Source organism: Falco biarmicus, chromosome 9 (genome assembly GCF_023638135.1).
Source record: "Falco biarmicus isolate bFalBia1 chromosome 9, bFalBia1.pri, whole genome shotgun sequence".
In the NCBI taxonomy this organism is placed as follows: domain Eukaryota; kingdom Metazoa; phylum Chordata; class Aves; order Falconiformes; family Falconidae; genus Falco; species Falco biarmicus.
The window spans coordinates 34,142,014-34,160,927 of NC_079296.1; the positions used below are offsets into that span (position 1 = coordinate 34,142,014).

General features: G+C 39.1%; 1 protein-coding gene across 2 annotated transcripts in view; it reads left to right on the forward strand.

The window, feature by feature from the left end:
• Nucleotides 1–18,914, forward strand: part of PRKG1 (protein kinase cGMP-dependent 1) — a 508,829-nt gene that overhangs the window by 386,479 nt on the left and 103,436 nt on the right. The window lies entirely within an intron of this gene.

Here is an 18,914-nt window from a genome sequence, read left to right on the forward strand (position 1 = left end):
TCTTGACAGACAGGGAGATGTATCCAGCACAAAGCTTGAGTCTTGCCCCATCACATCTATACCTCTTAATATAAATAATATGGTTATTAAATAAAGATCCATATTTTGGTTACATTTTAAATACTACGATGGAGATAAATCTATAGCTATAAATCTAAATCTATAATTTTAGATTTCCCCCCACAAACACATAAGGTAGAAACATATTTTTTTTCTTATTGTTTAGAGCCTCACAGAAACTTAACTCTCGGAGTTGGTATGTTTTTAAAATAGCACCGACTATATGGTGGCAGCCACTCTAATAGTGAGAGCAGGCAATAGCATGCCAAACAAAATCATCTTTTGAAGAAGACTCGATACAGGAAATAAAAGCAATTTCCTACCTTGCATCCCTAAAGAGTTCTAGTGACATGCAACACCACCATAATGAGAATTTCTCAGCACTTCAAACACAGTATTTTGGCTAACTGGCTTAGTCTGAGATTAGTTAATTTACAGTAAACACTTGTCTACATATATTTAAATATTCAATCCATAATAACTTGGATCTTCTGAAACTAAACAGAAACTTAATAATTGAGAGTATGTTCTCAACATGCGAGGAAAGCATAATATCAATACTTTTTTTTGCTAGGGTGATGGCATATCTGGAGTACCATACCTCCAGTTTGCTAATAATCTCAGTAGTTCTGTAGCTAGATTTAATTTCATAGTCTGAAAATATTGTAATGTAAAGCATCCAGCAGGTCAATAAATTTCTAATAAATTAGTATCTTTCAGGACTGTGTAGGGCATCACTGTTCAGCAGCTTGGGAAGCCTTTAGGGTGTTACTGCTGTAAAATACAGTTATGGCTGAGAGCTCAAGATAAAATAAGATTTTGTGTATTTTCTTTACTTTTTTATCTTTGACCAATTTTTCAAAACAGGTTCTTGCTTAGCAATACTTAATTACATGCTGTTAAATCATGTTGTGATTTCATATGTATAAGACGTAGTAACAACTAAGACATTTCTTTCTGACAATATAAAATAATAGTTGCAGCATCCGTTCACTGTAGTGCTGCACAGCAGAAGGACAGATAAAAAAATCTCTTCTAGTCTCTCACAGAAGTATGTATGCTTATGTAGGCATTGGGTGATGATATACAATATTCTGTTTCTAATGCTCACACCAGATGGCACACATTATTTCGCCATATCCCATTGCACACCAGCAGGAACAAAACAAGTCGTGAAATGATCAGCCACGTCATCTTACAGTAATACTTTTACCTTCCTGGCTAATTGGCGCAGAGATCGCAGATGTATAATTTACAGTATAGCAATACAAAATTTACAGTGTACTAACAATCCGTTATTTTTTGGTAATGTTTTCTTAATTGGAAATAAACATTTTATAAGGTTGTTACAATAATCATTTCTATCAACAGGGAAATAATGCATTCAAATAAGCAAAGGAAAATTACTGAATGCAACTTTGTGGCTCATGTACAAAAACTAAATAATTACAGTATGCTTCCTTGGTGGCATTACACAGCCGAATCCTTGCACAAGAGCATCTGTCTGAACCACACTCCATCCTCTTCAAGAAATGATGGTTTTGGAGCAGCCATCCGTCCTTCTCATTGGATGGAAAACATGGTTTAGTTCGCGGTGGACAGTCTTTACAGAAAACAATGGGGGAAGAAAAGAGGACAGAAAAGCCTATCTTTAGCAATGTAAGAGAAGGCTCTTTCTCCTTCACAAATTGTTTCCCATAGGCCTACTCAAAAGAGGAACGGTCTGAACCGTTGCCTCCTTCACTGTTACATTACACATTACATCACATACTGCATTGAGACAGAGCTGTCGTTTTGAGTGCTGTGAGTTTTACCTGGTTTGGGGATCCAGGAGGTGCTACAGACCATAGGGAAAAGGAGGGGCAGCACAATGCAGAGGGCTGATGTTTTGGAGAGGCAGCGATGGAGACCACCTGGGTGAGAAGGAGAAGGATTTTGAAAGAAATATTCATAGCGTGGGCCATAACACTTTGACCAAACTGGCCAGCTCTTGAGGTTCCGTAGCCAGGATTCTCTGGCAAGTCTGCTGGCTTTTAGAAGAGGGGATCCCTAAACACTCAGCAGCCTCAGGTCTCCTGAGTTGTAGCAAGAGAGGCAGAATTTGGGAGAGAATTTAGGCCAGGCTAAAGCTGAGACAGGGCTTGCCCTGGCCTCCACAATGCATGTATGTCTATTTTATGTATCGATGTATAAATATAAATGCTGGGAGTACGTTGTACTGAAAGAAAGTAATGGAAATATGGATGCCATGCTTTGATTTAAACTTACACAAATTATCAAATGGTCTTAGCAAAGATGTTTTCCATGCAGTAAGATGAAAATGGCACTTTGTCTTTGAGAGGAGCATTTTTAACGCAGTTACCAGAAGAGCTAATTCAGTGTGGCTGGGGTGGACGCTGGCAAAGCAAAACAGGATTATGGAAACACAGTTTTATTTTGAAAGGAGCTTAGTTTGCTCATTTGTCCATGTGAGCTGTCTTTCAAAATAATGAAATTACTTGGTTTTCACTTAGAGTTTATCATCTTCAATTGTGTTGATTTATAAATCCACGTGGGCATATGTTTGCGATGTAATTAAGCCAAAGCGAAACACACATTCACTTGACTGCCAGCAAAACCATAGCAGGGGGAGAGCCAGTTTGAGGAGACAAGGCTTCTTGGCAATTGGTATGAATTATTTTGGGACACTGTCTATGGAAAAGGTTTGGGAATTTGGGAGGCCTTCCTGCCTTTGGTGTCATGGCGGGCTGGGTTGTGGATGAAATCGCTGGAGGAAGCTCCTGCTTGGCACAGAAAGCCCCAGTCAAAGGGTGTCCTCCCTTTGTCCTTCTCATTTGTAAAGAATAAAATACCAATATATTCATTTATTTATTTTATTATTTTTTCAAAATGTGTTTGTGATGCATAAGGTGAAGAAGAAATTGTGGTCTTTGGGTCATGCAGGAGGTTCTCTGACATAGTGAGAATTATAGAGATACTTGAGATACTCTAACAGATTTATATATAAATCTTTTTGTTACTTTCATGATGATTTGAAAATGAGGGTGGTAGAACCTGCTCTCGTGGGTAAGAACACATCTTCCTTCCAAGAAATTTTGTACTATTTCCCTTTCATATCTCTGCCTCTGGAGGCTCCCGTGCAGTTATTTTCTCCATGTTACAGAAACTCTCTCTCCTCTAACTCCCCAAAATGTCTGAGGTATGTTTTGTGCACTGAAAATTTGCAGGAGCAGTAGAACAGTATATATCTGTATGGATAGGAGTGTCAAAAGATAATTGCCTTGCTGACCATCCAAAAACTTTATACTGTATTTCCAGCTTAAAATAGTATGAATTGCTGTGATAGATGTCATCAGACATCAGAAAAAAGTAGTAATGCACGGGGAAGTATTAGAGCCTCTTTAAATCGTAATTGAGATAGCAATGTCAGAGCGTTATTTATTCATAAATTAATGTAGGAACTGAATATAATCCCGAAAACATTTTTAAAAGTCCAGTAGCTGATGGCTGAGATGAGAATGAGACATCAATAAAAAGGACATTAGAGTACTGGCAATTCTATCAATTTGTTTCTTTTTCTAATATGTGGTTGTTTTCTCTTGCTGCAGCCAGGGTTATGAGTCAGACTCCAGGATTAATAGGATTTATTAAATATCTATAAATGCTGCAAGAGGTGCTGGGATCCCGTTTATGCTGCTCTTCTCCCTCCTTTAATTCAGAGTTTGCTTCTGTGCAGTTGCAGTGACACTACTGTTAAACTCAGCTTTACATTACTCCTTTTCCCTACAAAAATAAAAATCCAGTTTTTCATTAAAAACCTAATTGTCAAAACCTGGAAACCTGTTTGAGTGCCCCACCTTGCTGCCCTGCTATTTTCTTTCTTGCCCTTTCTATCTTATTTCTTACCTGTTTCATTTCTTTTTCCCCAGAAATTCTTTTCCCCTGTTGCTCACTAATAACTTTTGAAGGACTACAGGGATTTATTTGCTTGGTTCAAATGCTGGGGGAATAAGACCAGTTCTCAGCAGTTAGAAAATAGCTATTTCGGTAAATGGTAAAATGGATTTGCATGCTGGCATCTTCAAATATTTTTGGTTTTGCAAGACCCACACACAGTGCCCTATACACTTCACAGCCACCTTCACTGTCCTGGAAAGGAAAAGTGCAAGCTGGAGTGGCGTTTATTTTATTCTATTTAAAATTTATTTTATTTTGTAAAATGGATACTCCTGTTCAGACTGATCTGCAGTAAAACAAGGTATTTTTCACACTCCCTTACTATCAAACATTGCCCATTCTTCCTTTTTTTTTTACATGTACAAATTTCTGCTTATTGCAAATCACCTTTTGGGAGGTATCAAACATGTTTTAAATTCCTAAATGCCCTGTCATTTCTCTCAGCCCTTACTATGCAGGAATGGTTTGTATCTAGAAAAACTTTTTCAGTGTCCTTGACTGAAATTCTCAGGAAACATAAGAGTTGTATTTCATCTTCATCGGACACCTTCCTCACAATACCATGCTTCCAATAAAACCTTACCATCTGCTGACCTAATTAACCTAATTGTCTTGAATTTTCTTGGGAAAAGGGAGTGGGATGGAAGATTTGAAAAGTTTATTACTGTATGACTTAGAGGTGGTCATATAAGTATGTATGTGGCAGACATCTCTGGGTGGCTTTGTAAGATATATTTGTTTAAAATATATTAAATAAATATGTAAAAGATACGTATATCTTCTAGGATAATATAGTTTAATTTCTGTTTCTGCAGGGAGAAGTACTAGTCTGTCTGTTGCAATCAGTGCGCTTGGGCAAGAGGCATCCAGCCACCGAAGAGTGTTGGGAAAGAGTCTGGGGAGCAGCAAAATAACAGTATAAGAAAGCAAATGGGATCTGTGATGGAGAAGGGATGGGAAAATAAGCTATGTGCTCCTAGCTGGGAGAATTCTGGATGTTTCCCACCTACAGCAATTTCTCTTGCTCACAGCCTTGGCACAAAACTGTTCCTTGCTCACCTGTTGGGCTGGGGTCACAGTACAAAGAGATTCACTGTTCCTATTTCAGCCCAGTTAGGAACAGGGGAAAGAATTAAAAGAAGGAAAAAGAGCCATAGGGTAGAAATTCAGTTCAGGATGATGTAGTTTTTGGGCCAGGAGCCCTGTGGAGATGAAGAGGTACAGGTAGTGGTGGTGGTGATTGTAACGTTGAATGTTTCCCTGTCCTGGCCAGGCTGGCTTCTGGTGCTTGGGTGCCCTGGTCTCAAAGCCCTTAGACAGGGTGTCACTCTAGCACAGATTAAGATATTTTACCATACTGCTGTTGCAAAGTAAGCTACGAAACCTTCATAAGGGCTTCTGCAATTTGTTTAATTACATTATTGCAAGCATATATTGATTGCTGATGTAGTCGCTTCACTTTCTCCAACTACACATTCTTCATTCTTTATTTCTTCATAAAACACTGGCCAGTATTAGGTTGGCTTGCACAGAAGCTTGTGACAGGCATCTTCAGTGGGTTATCAAAGGCTCTTGATGTTATGGGAAGTTCCCGACTGAGCAACTCATCCAAAGCCTTTTATAATGAACTGGCAGGTTCCCTCCTGTTTTTGGGTGTGCTGTAACTCACAAAAACATAGCTATGCATTTGTCACCTAGCAAAAATAAATGTGGGGGTTTTTGAAGCTGTGTCAACTTCAGCCACCCCATATATCAAGAAATGAGGGGGAAAGGACCCAGAGGGACAGAGAAAGATGTGTTAGCTCTCACAGAATCCTGCGTAGGAGCACTGCATTGTAACTACTGAGATGAAGGTTACCTTACGCTTTTCCAACAGGAATGAGTTTATATTATTGAGTCTTCCTGTCTTAAACAAGCATACAGAATGGATCACAAGGTGAAACCAAAGATCCATCTAGCCTGGCATCCCATCTTTTACAGCAACCAGAATCAATTGCTGAGGAACATCCTGAACCAGAGCTTGGTGGCTTTAATAATTTATAATCTTTGGTGTGTTTATATTTACTTTTTCAAACATGTGCAAGCAGTTTTAAAATCCACAACCTTCTGTGGCAATTAATTCCATAGTTGAAATGTGCTGGATGAGAAGAAATGCTGGTTTTAATGTGGGTTTGGTTTTTTTTTGGATGGGCCATCTGCTCCTCTTACAAGTTGCCTTCAAGTTCTAAGATGTGCAGTTGACTTCTTGGTTTGCAGAGAGCTCAAGAGTCTGTTGTCTGAGACTATAGACATGGCAACAAGCTATAGATTCTAGCATCTTAAAAGACTTGGTAAGATCTCTAGAACTCAGTCCTACTTTTTCTTTAAGAGGAACCACGTTTTGTATGTAAAAAGATATTTGGAGCTAGAGCTAATCATTCTGCATTTTGACAAAAAGCTGTTAAGGTCAATAATTTGAGGGTTTTTTACTAATTTGTGTGCTGGTGATGAAGAAAGCTGGTAACATCTTAGTCCAGCAGGTGTTGGTGAACCTTTCCAAAAAGCCACGCAGCTTTTTGTATTTGCTCTGCCTGGCAGAGTTACACCAGAACTACTCTTCCAGGCTTGAATAGGCAAAGGGTTTCCTTAGGACCAAAGTAATACAGCAAGGAAAGTAATTGCAAAAAATCATACCCACAAAGGCTCTTTCAACGTCTGTGTTTAGATGATCACTTAAAAAGCTGGATTAGGGCTGGAGTTAAGCCGTGAGATGATGAATCAGGGGTTTTCAGCTGCTTGATTTTTCCTATTGTTATGTATCTTGCTTCCAAATTTCTTGAATTTCAGGGCAATGTACTTGGAAATGAGATGCAGCTTTATTTTATAGTAATGCTGAACAAAAACTGCTTTAGTCAAGCAACAGTAAACATCACGTTAAGAAGGAAAAACAAATGATTATGTACTTAAGCAAGATCAGTGAACACCAGAATTGGAGTCTTTTGTGACTTATCAATTGCCTGCCTTGTGCTGCATTTTGAGCAGCCACTTTGCATTTCAGAAGCCTGTTTACATAAAATACATAATCATGAAAATACATCAGTTACTGAAGGAATATAGAAAATCATATTAATAGAAGGCTTGTGCACAAAATAGGCCTTAAGACAATGTGCCTTATTGTCTAAGAGAAAAAGAAAACAAATATCTGGCTTTTTATTTAGTCATATCAAACAGAAAACTCCTTTTGGGAAAAATAGCCATTAGGAGACAATTAGCAATAAGTTCAAAATTTTACTACTTTTTTGACAAAAAGTACATAAATAAAGTTGCCCCAGTTTCTACAGGGAAGTTATGCTTAGAGCCAACTTTGTGATTCAAATGTAGTTAATAAATAATCAGGTTGTTTTGAATCTTAAAGATAATAATTCTTAGTTTATAAAAGCACAGTTTATTAATAGCTCTGGCTTTTTTACAATTGAATCATAGCCTGGGAACTAAAACTGTATATTTGCTTTCCTCTGAGGAGGTAGTCCTACAGAGCAAGCACAATATTCCTCCCACTGAGTTTAAAATAGATATAACATTGGGCAATAAAACTGTGCCAGATGGAGGAAAGTAGAAATACAGGGGGTTTATGGTTATGAATATATTTGCTTACACTTGCTGCAATAAATTTCTCCAAGATTTTTTTTTTTAATGTCTTTTTGCCTTAGCATTATTCCATAGCCTGAAAAAAACACTATTGCTGAAACAGGTGATGCAGGGGAAATACCATGGAGGTATTATATTGTAGGTTTTTACTAGATATGAAAGCTGCTTGAGCGCTATTCATATAAAAGTATATATTCTTATAAAATTCTTAAAATAGCACAATTCGGGACATATATCTTCTATGAACCAGGATGAGTGAAACTGGTTAGTGACAGAAATGATTACGGGGATCAGATCTGGTGGTTCTTGCTTACTTAAAGGAGCATAAACCTGAGGCTGCGGTTTGCTTTTCTCATTTGGAGGGTGTGAAACAGCCTTAAGAGCTGAAGGCTTCTTCTGGTGCTGGCTGAATCTTCCAAGCTCTTCCCCTTAGCATCTTCTTGTGTGTTTTTGCAGTCAATACCTGTACTATGCAAAAGAAAAAATAAAACAAAACAGAAAAAACCCACCTTATTTCTGTCCTGCAGCAACTTGTAAGCAACTTGCAACAACAATAAGACTTTTCTGTCAACATGTCACTGTCAACAATAAATGTTGATGATTGAATCAAAACATTTTATCCTAAAATCTCAAAATTGTGATGCTTTTGTCAAAGTGCTGAAGCGCTGGTTTATGATAGATGTTTTCAGTTGGAAAAAAAATTATCCATAATCCAAACTAAATGTGTTAATAGGGAGAGGAGAAAAAAATATCCTATAGAAGACCTTCAGAGGAAATCACACATTTTCTGGGGAAAATGCTTCCATCAAAATACTCCTGCTAGCTCTGTTCAGGTTTGTAAGCATTAAGTGGAACTCGAAAATACAGCACTGAATTATAATTCTTTTGACTTGCTTAGAAAAAAAAATAAGTAAAGATGCCTAGGGTGGATGCAGAGGCAGAAGTACAAACTACTGCAAGGGACGCTGCGTGCGAACTTGCAGCCTGCCAGCTGCTTTGCGTAACTAGCCGTGATGTAGACAAGATAATTCGTATTAGCTAACCCTCAGAGCAGGTTTACAACAGTATGTAATCATAGGGGGAAAAAAAGAGTAAAAAATGTTCTACATTTGTTGAGGTTTCTTTGCCTAACTCCTATAACATTTGCACACCTATGCATGCATTTAAACATACATCCTTGAGTGTCATCACATTTAATGGCATTAAAAAGCCAATGCCTGCTTATGGCATCTCCTGGTATGGCTGCTTTTATTTTTAGACAAACTTACTACAGCATCATGTGATGTGGCTCCTTTACAAATCTCCTCCTTTTTTTTATACCAGGGATGGATTTGGTCTTGTGTGTCAGGCTTGTAATTCCATATAAAGTAACTATCATTTATAAATTTTTCATGCATAGAAAATTGAGGGGGTGTTCTGCAAGGATGCATAGTAACCCAGTATTGGGATGCAGTACCTAGTGGCTATAAGGGACATCATAATATGGAATACTTTAATATTAAAGCTTTGTGATTTAAAAATAGTAGAAGTTAAAATTCCTTATAGAAGCATATTAAAATAAGTACCCCTCTAAATATACAGAATAATATATTTTCATGGCTTTCATTTTGCATGCTGAATAATTTAAATACAAAGGAAGGGTAGGCCATTTAAATTAGCCAGTGATTTTAACACAATCATGATTTGGCCATGATGTAGTAAATTAGGCTCCCATCCTTAGAAGAAGAAGTTGGTGCAAGTTTGTATTTAGTACACATTTCTAATAACCTGTTACTTTCTTAATCGTGTTTTCAGATTCAGTGTTAACAAAGAGGACATAATGACTTTTTGATTTAATTTATGTCATCCAGGTTATTCAGCAGCAAAAAAAGGTGTTCACCATTATAGACTTGCTGGTTTTAGGATGACTTTGCTCTAATATGTTGTCCTTCAATGACCTGATTCCCTTTCTGAGCTCTCCTGCCCATCAGGATCCCAACCCTGATGTTCTCCAGCATTGGCCACTGGCTACGGGTTGTCTCCTACATGTAGCAAACCCAGAGTCCTGATGACTTTAGTTTTGCTCATACTAATGCAGCAGGTTATGAGTTAAGAGGAATATTGTGTAGCAACACTAAAACTGGATAAATTAGCACTTAAAAGTTGAATTGTATAGTCCTGTAAGACCATGAAATAATCAATGTCCCTTCTTATTTATAGACATTTCTTTCAAGAGCTGCATATCCCACCTAATTTTGCTTTGAGGTCAGTAGTCTATAGGTTTACAGGAACACAGTGACCCTTCAAGGGGTGATTCATCCTATGCTGAAACTCCTTTGCTGTCTGTCCCCTCCAGCGCTGCCTGCAACATGCAGACAGCTGGGCTCCCAGCCTCATGGAGGGCAGCTGAATCCTACCTTGAGGCAACGATGACTGTATTTCCTTTGGGACTAAAAAATGAAAGCACCTCTGAGTGGCTGCATATAATGAGTATTACCAGTGGGAAGCCTAGTGATGAACATTTAGCCTCCACATTTTTTGTTATGACTGCCCAACCATTAAGTAACACAGTTAACTACCACAGGCACGCTCAAAATTAAGGATGAGATATGTATAGGACTGGAGCTGGCTATTTGTCTCTATGAATGCCTAATTAATTCTATTTTTTTAGGAGCTCTACAGTATTAAAAGACCATTTTAAGGTCACCCTTTTCAGGTAATAGTCATTTAAATTGACAGGAAGACATCAAAAAAACAGTGTCCTTTTTTATAGCATTTAGTTTAAGAATCTGTTTGAGCCTGGTGTGTTCAATTTTTTTTTTTGGGGGGGGAGGTTGGTTTGCTTTCTTATTGTCTGAGGAATGTGGGTGATGGGCTAAAGTCTGTCTCTGTGGCCAAAGCTATAACATCAGTTGTACCCAAAAGACTTCACAGTTGCATTTCCAAAGTCTGGAGCAAAGAACCTGAGGCCCTTCTGCAAAGGTACAGTGCCTGCGTGGTGGACTGCCTTGAGGAGCGCTTCTGCAAGTAATTGAACTTCTCATAACCCAGAACCTTTGCTTTCAGTGCCATCCCTTTCCCAGCCAAAAAAAAAATGGAGCAAAGTTTCAGGCTCTGTGCCTGCCATCTCACTGGAAACTGGGGGCAGAAGCAATGGCTTAACTGCCCCACTGTAATGCTGGGCAAAAATATTGATGCAATGAGAAATCCTCTTTTCTTTGTTGCTTTTTTTGGTTAAAGTAATGGCCCCTATTCTTGAGCCTCTCAGGCACTAGCAGTTTTACATTGTGGAGATATTTTCTGTTGAAGAGCAAACCTAGTGCCGTTTGCTGTATGGGGGGGTGGTGTGGAAGCAGCTGAAGGTGGCTGTGGAAAACCTAGTGTGTGATTATTACTATTATTATTGTGTCCTGTGGTGGAAAAAAACATTCAGACTACATGGACCAAGCTGGTTAATATACTGCAGAAAGAAATCATGTCCACGCAGGCATTTAATAATATCTCACTGGACTAACTACCTTCATAGCTCACACTGTGTCACCCTGAAACAGACTGAGTTGTCATCTGCAAAACATCATTCAACGAGTAATACCAGCCCAGCAGCAACACAGGAATAAGGCAGATTTTTCTTTTTTTTTTCATCCACCTTTTTAGCTGGCTTTTGGATTTTTTTGTAGCTTTGTTACAGGATAGGAAGCTTGTCACTTTGCATGGGTCTAACCATCAGGGACAGTGACAGGTACTGGCTGCACTAGCAGTGGGAGATGTACTTGTGTGCCCTGTAACCTGGTGATAACAAATTAATTCATAATCCAGGTGTGAGCACAGCATGAGAAAGGTTACCTGGGCTGGCAGTCTGGTAATCTCTCCTACAAGGTGAGAAGTAGTGCCTACCCTTTGTGTAAATGGCTTTATTGTCAGAGCAGAGGCACATTGGGGTTGGGTGATGGGTGCAGGACCTCTAGACCTAGTCTCTTAAAGGTTTGCTTTTCTTCTCTTCTTTCTTTCATAAGCACAAGGACTTTTGTTGACTGTATGCTCTTCCTATACTGTATATTTTTCTATTTCAGTCTGCCAGACCCCTGCTTTGAATTTTATTTTATTATTAACATCAATTTTAAGTCTTAGAACAGATCATTTCCCCATTTCAAGTCTTGGCAGAGGGGCTGTTTATGTTGGTGATGGCAAATGGGGCTCTGATGGCTCTGTTTTCAGTTACAGCCTCTGAACACAAAGTAAGTTGCATTGATTGTTGATGCAAGTGATACAGTCAAAATTCTAACTACTCGGCATGTTAAAGCAAAAATATGTTGTCCCGGCCTATCCCTGTCCCCATGGGGTGTTGCTGGGGCTCTGAACGGGGAGCTGGAGCCAGCCTCGCCACTGGGATCTTGGAGAGCAACTAGGCTGACTGGAAGTAATCACCCTGAACGTTATAACATTTAAAAATAAATAGATTGTGTTATCACTAAACAAAGTCAGGTCTTATTTTAGGCAAAGCTGCAATCTGAGCATAGCTTTTGCAAGACGCAGCAGTGCTCCTGTTACAGCAATGGGACTTCATGTGCAAAGCTCGTATTACCTTTATGTTTGGCTCCCCTAACAAAAGTCTGAAAGCTGGTTTTTTGAAACAGCATTCCCATTAGAAGTTATGTATTTGTAACGTTGATGTCGATGTTCACTTAAGGTATCTGTTCACTTAATACAAAAGATTCAGGTTGTTACATGCAGCGTTGTTTAGCGTGCTCCTTATAGGTGCTTTATGACCTACTAACGTTTTGCTAGGCTGAACCATGTTATCACTGACCCTCAGAAACTTTGTCTGGGGCTCGAGCTTTCCATTTTTAGGTCAAATTTAATCAGGGAATAAACTACAGCTGTCCCAATTGTGTGGGACAATGTGTGAAGCAGTCTGACCTCATGGCTGGAATGGCTTTCTTCAATGCATCAGGCTACTGGTGGACAAAGGTAGCCTTTTTCAAGGCTTCTCTTCTTTTGAGGAGGCCCACCCTCAGTGCTGGGGTTAACCTTTTGTTTCTAGGGTTTTATAGGACAGACTGGACCATGCTACCTTTTCCATGACTGAGTTATCTGCTAATTGCTTCGGCACTATTGATAGGCATCTGGCTGGCTGAGAGCCCATCCAGCCCCTCTCGTGGTCACCAGGAACTCTCTTTACCTCCCTGAGGCCTCATCTTCCTGCACCCAGCCCTGCAGCAGTTGATTCTCTGAAGGTTTAAGGCTCCAAACCCTCTCTCTTTTTTTGTCCTTCTCTAAACACAAGGTCCTTATCCCCAAATTCATTTGCTCATGCTGCCAGACTGTACTGGCAGAAACCCTGCAGCAGGCTGATTTCCTTAATTATGATTATTTTCTTCCCTGTTCTGCTATACCTCTAACTAAACAACAGTCACCTGGCTGTCTTTTCATTTCCTGACCACTATTCATCAAGCTTGTGTCTCCTTTCTCTGCACAATAGCTTGCTGCTTTTCTCTTTTCAAAGAGAAAATGGACAAGATACAGTTCTCCTGACTTGCTGTCCCATGTCCCACTGCAGCTCATCCTCCTTCGCTGCTGCAGATGCAAAAAAAAATCTCACCTAGTCTCTTCTTGGAGTCATCTTCATGGCCCTTGTTAACATATATCTTGTCCATAATCTGTGTCTTCCTTCACTCTTTCCCTTCATTTCTTGCTCTCTCTTAGATCTTGCATCTCTCCAGATGAGCACATTTTGATCTCCTCAGTCACAGAGATATAAGCTGCTGCCCTGTTCTCCTCTGTTCTCACTACTGATACTATTTATTGTATTGAAAGCTGTTGGGATTTCTTGTCTTCCAGTATTACAGCATCATCAACTCATGATTTAAGCTGGAAGGGGATTGTAGTGGGTATCTGGTACAACTCCATGCTCAAAAGGAGTCTAAATAGAGCAGGTCACTCAGGGCCACATCGAAATGCATGTCCACACATTACCTTAAATGCGGGGATTATATTTTTTTTCTTTTTCCCTTCATTTCTTCAGCTTTTGGTCTATCAACTCAACTGTTGATCTTTCAGTAAAGCCACTCTTAAGTGTTCATTAAAAAAAAAAAAAAAAACCAAACAGAACCAGCAATCCTTTTTTTGTCCTTTTAGAGTTGCCATTGAAATTCAGAGCTGCCAGCTATGGCCTTCTCTTGACATCTCTGATTTAGTTCTTACTGTACATGGTGGAGAAACCATGTCTGTTCTTTAGCCACTGTGTAGGGATTTGCAGGAGTTGTTTCCTCCTTTGTGCCTTTTTTCTCTCTTTACAGGAACTTCAGCTCATTAACTCTGTCCTGATGTCTCACAGCTCATTTCTGGACTTGCCTCCCTCCAAACGAATCTTGGACACATCCTAGAGAGAACTGGCTGCCAGTGTGCTTCCAATAAGTTATGCAGACTTCCTTCTTGTTTCTTCCTTTGTGCACAGCAGTGCCATCCCTTCTGTCCTTCATGTCTCCAAGGCACGTGTCATCTGCATGTTTCTCAGAAACCTCACCTCCAGGCTAGGTCGGATCTGTCAAGTTCTCTGTATAGAAAGTCTCCAAGATGGTTTCATAAAGCAAAAACCTCCAGAGGTTTTATGGACTTCTGTTACTCCAAAGATGTAAGACTGGTGCTGCCATTACTGTTACCCCTGAATGATTTGGGTCCTGACTCCTGTTTTCTTGCCTCAAACACCAACTTTTCATCTTTGCTTTCATGACTTATCCCCATCCAGCCTTTCCCTGTAGTTGCTGGTGATTTTGGCATCTACTGCCCATTTATTACAATTGTCAAAAAAGTATCTTTTTGCTTCCTCCTGATGCCCCCTACCCTGGGAGAAGACCCACAAAGCTGGCGGCTTCAGTCCCCCCTTGAACTCATCTTTACTACCCTGCCTGTGACAGCAGCAGAGTACTAGTGATGTGCTAAGTCTTATGTCTTGCCAGTCTGAGCTGTAGTATACAGCTTTCTACTACATATTTTATTTTGTTCCTCACCAGCCAGCCACTTTCTCTTGGCCTTGATATGGAGTGTAGATTTTGCTGCCCACATTATTGTTCCTGCCGTACTTAAGATACATGTAGGTCTTCACCATTAGACCCTTTAGAAAATGCTAATTTGCTGATGATGAATATATTTCCTATATTTATTTCAGCAAATATATATGTTTGTTACCAAGGTCTCTGCAGGCTTTTGCTGTTTGAAGTACACAGTGATTGGGGGCAGTTTGCAGATGTAAATGATGCTCTCAGGAGTTATGCCATCAGCGAACACAAATCATCCCAAGTCCAACAGTATTGGAGAGGAAATGTTGAGCTGCATGCGTTGGATTGAACACAGCTGTTTTCAGACGTTTAATTGTGTTTATATTCATAAAAAAGAGAAGAAGCTCATTTATAAGTACTAAGGCTGTGGCCAACCTTCATCTCAATTTAATCTTATGTTTGTTCAGGCTGAAACAAGTGTTACAGGTTTATATGGCAGAACTTCCTTAATGAAGCAATTTCACTCTGACTGCTAAAGAGGCTGGCAGAGATTTAAATTCATATAAGTTTTATATTACCATCAAATTCAATTCTTTTCCCCCAGCCTCTGGGCTATGTAAAATCAAGTTCTTGTTTCCTGAAGTCTAAAGCTCTAAACCACACATCTTTAAGGCACTTGCTAAATTCCATTATTTTCTCAATCATGTTATAATTAAATGAAAAGTGTTTTCAATTATAGAATTGAGAAGAAGCTGGAACATTTTAGAATAATTTTTGCCATGATCTTAAAGAGATGATAATAGCTGTTAAAGCAGGTTAATCATCATTTGTCCTAGGTGCTATTTTATTTTCCCATTCCATAGTGTAATTTTAGATATAAGACATTTGGGAACTTTACAAAGAAGTTATCTTAAACTGTGCAATAATGTGAGTCTTGCGCTTTTTTTCCCTTTCAAACAGAGACCACAGATTAGTGAAAAGGAAATAAACTTAGCAAGAGGAGCTGAGCATTAAGTAAGGAGAGAGAGACAATGGTTTTCTTGGCTTGGTTTTACTCTCTTGGGTCCAAATACACTTTATATTTTCCTAATATGTCATTTTTGAAAAATAATTCCTGTGCTGGTGTCACAAAGAAATTTTTTATATTTCTTCCAAATGAAGCCATCTAGTCTCTTAGGTAACTTTAATGTTGAGATGACCAGCCCAAGTCAACTCCTGAGTGAAGAATTAGTAACATTGGGAAAAGCCAGATGGTAATCTAGCTAAAAATCTACAAAAAGCATTACTGTGAGGATACCCTTATTTTTAATTCTTATATGTCTTCTGCAATGCCTAAGTGACTTTTGCACCATGCTGTGGCAGAGATGGTGATGTGAAATGTGTAGATGAGCTGCTTCTGGTCCTGGTTTGTAATCCTCAAAATAATTTTTAGTCTTACACAGTTGAGTAGGTGGGATCACATTTAACCCAGGGGAAAAAAAAAAGCCCAAACTGAAATTAAGTCAGGAAGAGGGAAACCTGTGAAATTCCTTGCCAAAGAATTGCTTTTAATGACAGAAGACATAGAGCTCCTTCATGCCAAGTTGGTGTGCAACTCCAGTCTAGAGCCAGCTCCTCTACACACATGATTGCAGAAGCGGTCAGGAGCATCTTCTCACCTCCGTGCTGAAAGGAGAGAAATTAAGCAAGGTAAAACTTGATGTAAATATTTGGAAGTTAAAAGGCAGTGTATGCGTCAGTCCATAAATAACCTGGAAAGGCTTTGCAAAAATTACTCACAAGCTTTTATGCAAGAGCTGTAGGGTAAATCTTTCCTCCATCAAATACCTGGGAGGTAATATGTGTTACCCACTGCATCTGCTGGTGAAGGCTTCCCTATGATTTTAATACCTTAACCTTGGACATTTTACATTTCTTCCAGTAATGGGCTGAAACTTTGCAAAAGGGGATGGCATGAATTTTAAACTCAATATTATTCTGTTCTGAAGCCAGGTATTTCCAACATCTTACATTACCATTGGTTAATGTAGTGCTTTTAAAGTAGAGATAACACTAGTTGTGATTTTCTCTCCGATCGTGCATCTGAAATCCACATCTAAAATTCTCTTAGTACTTTCTTCAAGCTTTCTCTGAATATAGCTGCCTTAAAGAAAACTGAGAGGTGGCATAAAAAGGCATTTGGTTCTTGTTATTCAAGTGACCTGGAGTTTGTGCCATGTTTTTAGCAGTTCTTAGTGAAATTGTGTTTTAGTCTAGAAAGTGACCCTTATTTTACACAATTCTTAAAAATTAGTTGAATGTACTGGGGAGAGAGGGGGAATCTTGTACAGGAAATAGACAAAAATCAGATGAATGTTGGCTGAAAGGGAGCTCTGACTTCCTGCTTGAAGCATGGCTGTCACAGATGCTGGAGCAAATTCATCGTTGCCTTGTCCAGCCTAATCTTGAAAATCTCCAAGGACAGAGCATCAGTTACCAGTCAACCTATTGCCCTGCTGGAAGTTTTTCTTAAGTTTTCAATTATGTCCAACCTGGACTTCCTAAATGAGAACTTGTGGCTGCTGCTTTAAAAAAATTCCTAGGGAAAAAAATACCAGAGAAGTAATTTTAAACTGTTTGGCATTTAAAAGGGATTATTGCAGCTATTTGCTTCAAAAAGCTATTGAGCCCAGTCTTTTATTGTAATGAAAACAGGAATATATCTAATCTGCATGGATTTTGCGGGGGTCCAGAAGAGCAAAGGAGGTAATCCATATGCATCACAGTGTATTTTTTAATCTTGCATCATGTGTCCTTTCTGGACAGATTCCTAGAGGTTTGGAGAAAGACAAATAATTTGGCAGTTTTTGACAAATCCCTCTGCCTAGGAGAGCTGAAAATCTTTGGAACACTGGAAAGGTCTGAGCCTTTTGTGCTGTTGGTTTATTGCCCTGATACAAAGAATTTAGGGAAGTTTTAGATTTTAAACTAAGCCCCAGCATGTGTCCTTGAGCAACATTTGATGTCTTACAGATATCACCTCTCTAAGCAGAGCATCCCAGAGGAATGCAAGCTCATTTAGAAAATGTTTCATCATTTTAAGACTGTTCACAAAAGGCTTGTAATAAAGTACTTTAGTTAACCTTATAGCCTTATTTTTCCTTTTTTTTTTTCCTTTTATGGCTGTAGAAGATATTTTTCCCATGTGGAGATTCCATCTTAAGGATAGTGAGAGAGTGGAAGGGAAGTATTTTAATTGTCAGGAGCTTTGATTTAGTAATGAGACAGTGACACTTTGTGCCTCCCAGTGTTCAGGAGAGGCATTGGGCTGCTTCATAATTTGTGCATCTTCATTTTCCGTTGAGGCTCAAGATGTTATCAGTAACCAAGCCTTGAAGATAGATGAGTCAGTCATAGGAAAAGGGACTTTATTTCAGACCCCTAAGCCCAGCAGTTTTCGCAAATTGTATTGCAGATACTCCCCAACAGCTGCAGAAGTCCTCAGTTTACCTGCGATTTTGGTGATAGTTTTGTTGGCAATATTTGCTTATTCAAAAGGCTACCATGTTTCCAAATTATTTGCACTTTGTTGCCATACTTTCTAGTATTAGTTCATCTCCTTTGCTTTTCTAACCAAGAGAATACTTGAATATATATGATTAAGTTCACTGTCATTTCTAAAAACACAAGGGGAAGGCCGTCATGTTTACTTGAAAAATGTTGCTTGTGCAAAAAAAAGCAAGCCACCATGTTTAGGGAATTAGTTGGCATATGTGCCAGTAACCACACGGGAATCCAGCCGGCTGGATGTGTGTCCTTAAGAGCCCTGTGCCAACAGAGCGAGACTTGCCAGTCCCTAAACTCATTTAGGATGTTCAAAGTCATCTGGGTTATCTCTGTGCAGCACTGCTCTGCTACGTAGGCAAACCTTTACATTTCAGATTTAGCTGGGATAAAAAATACATGCTTTTCTCAGAGGCTGTTTTTCCTGAGCAGCAAATCTAACCATGCAAAATGTTAAAACTGTACCAAAGGATGGTATTTATTTACCTCAGTAGGCATAGTTTAGTGGATAATGTTACACAAAATCAAATCCACTATACTGGATTTCATCATGATCATGGGCATGTATTTTCTCTCTTTCCTTTGTTGTGAGTATGTGATGAGATTTATGAGATTATGAGAATAATATGGTTTCTTGTGTTCAGAGAGAGGAGCGGGAGCATGGTCTCATCCAATACTCTGACCACAAAATGAGCAGCCCAGCTGATAGGAAGCACATTATTGGCACACAGTTTAAAATGAAGGTGGCATGTT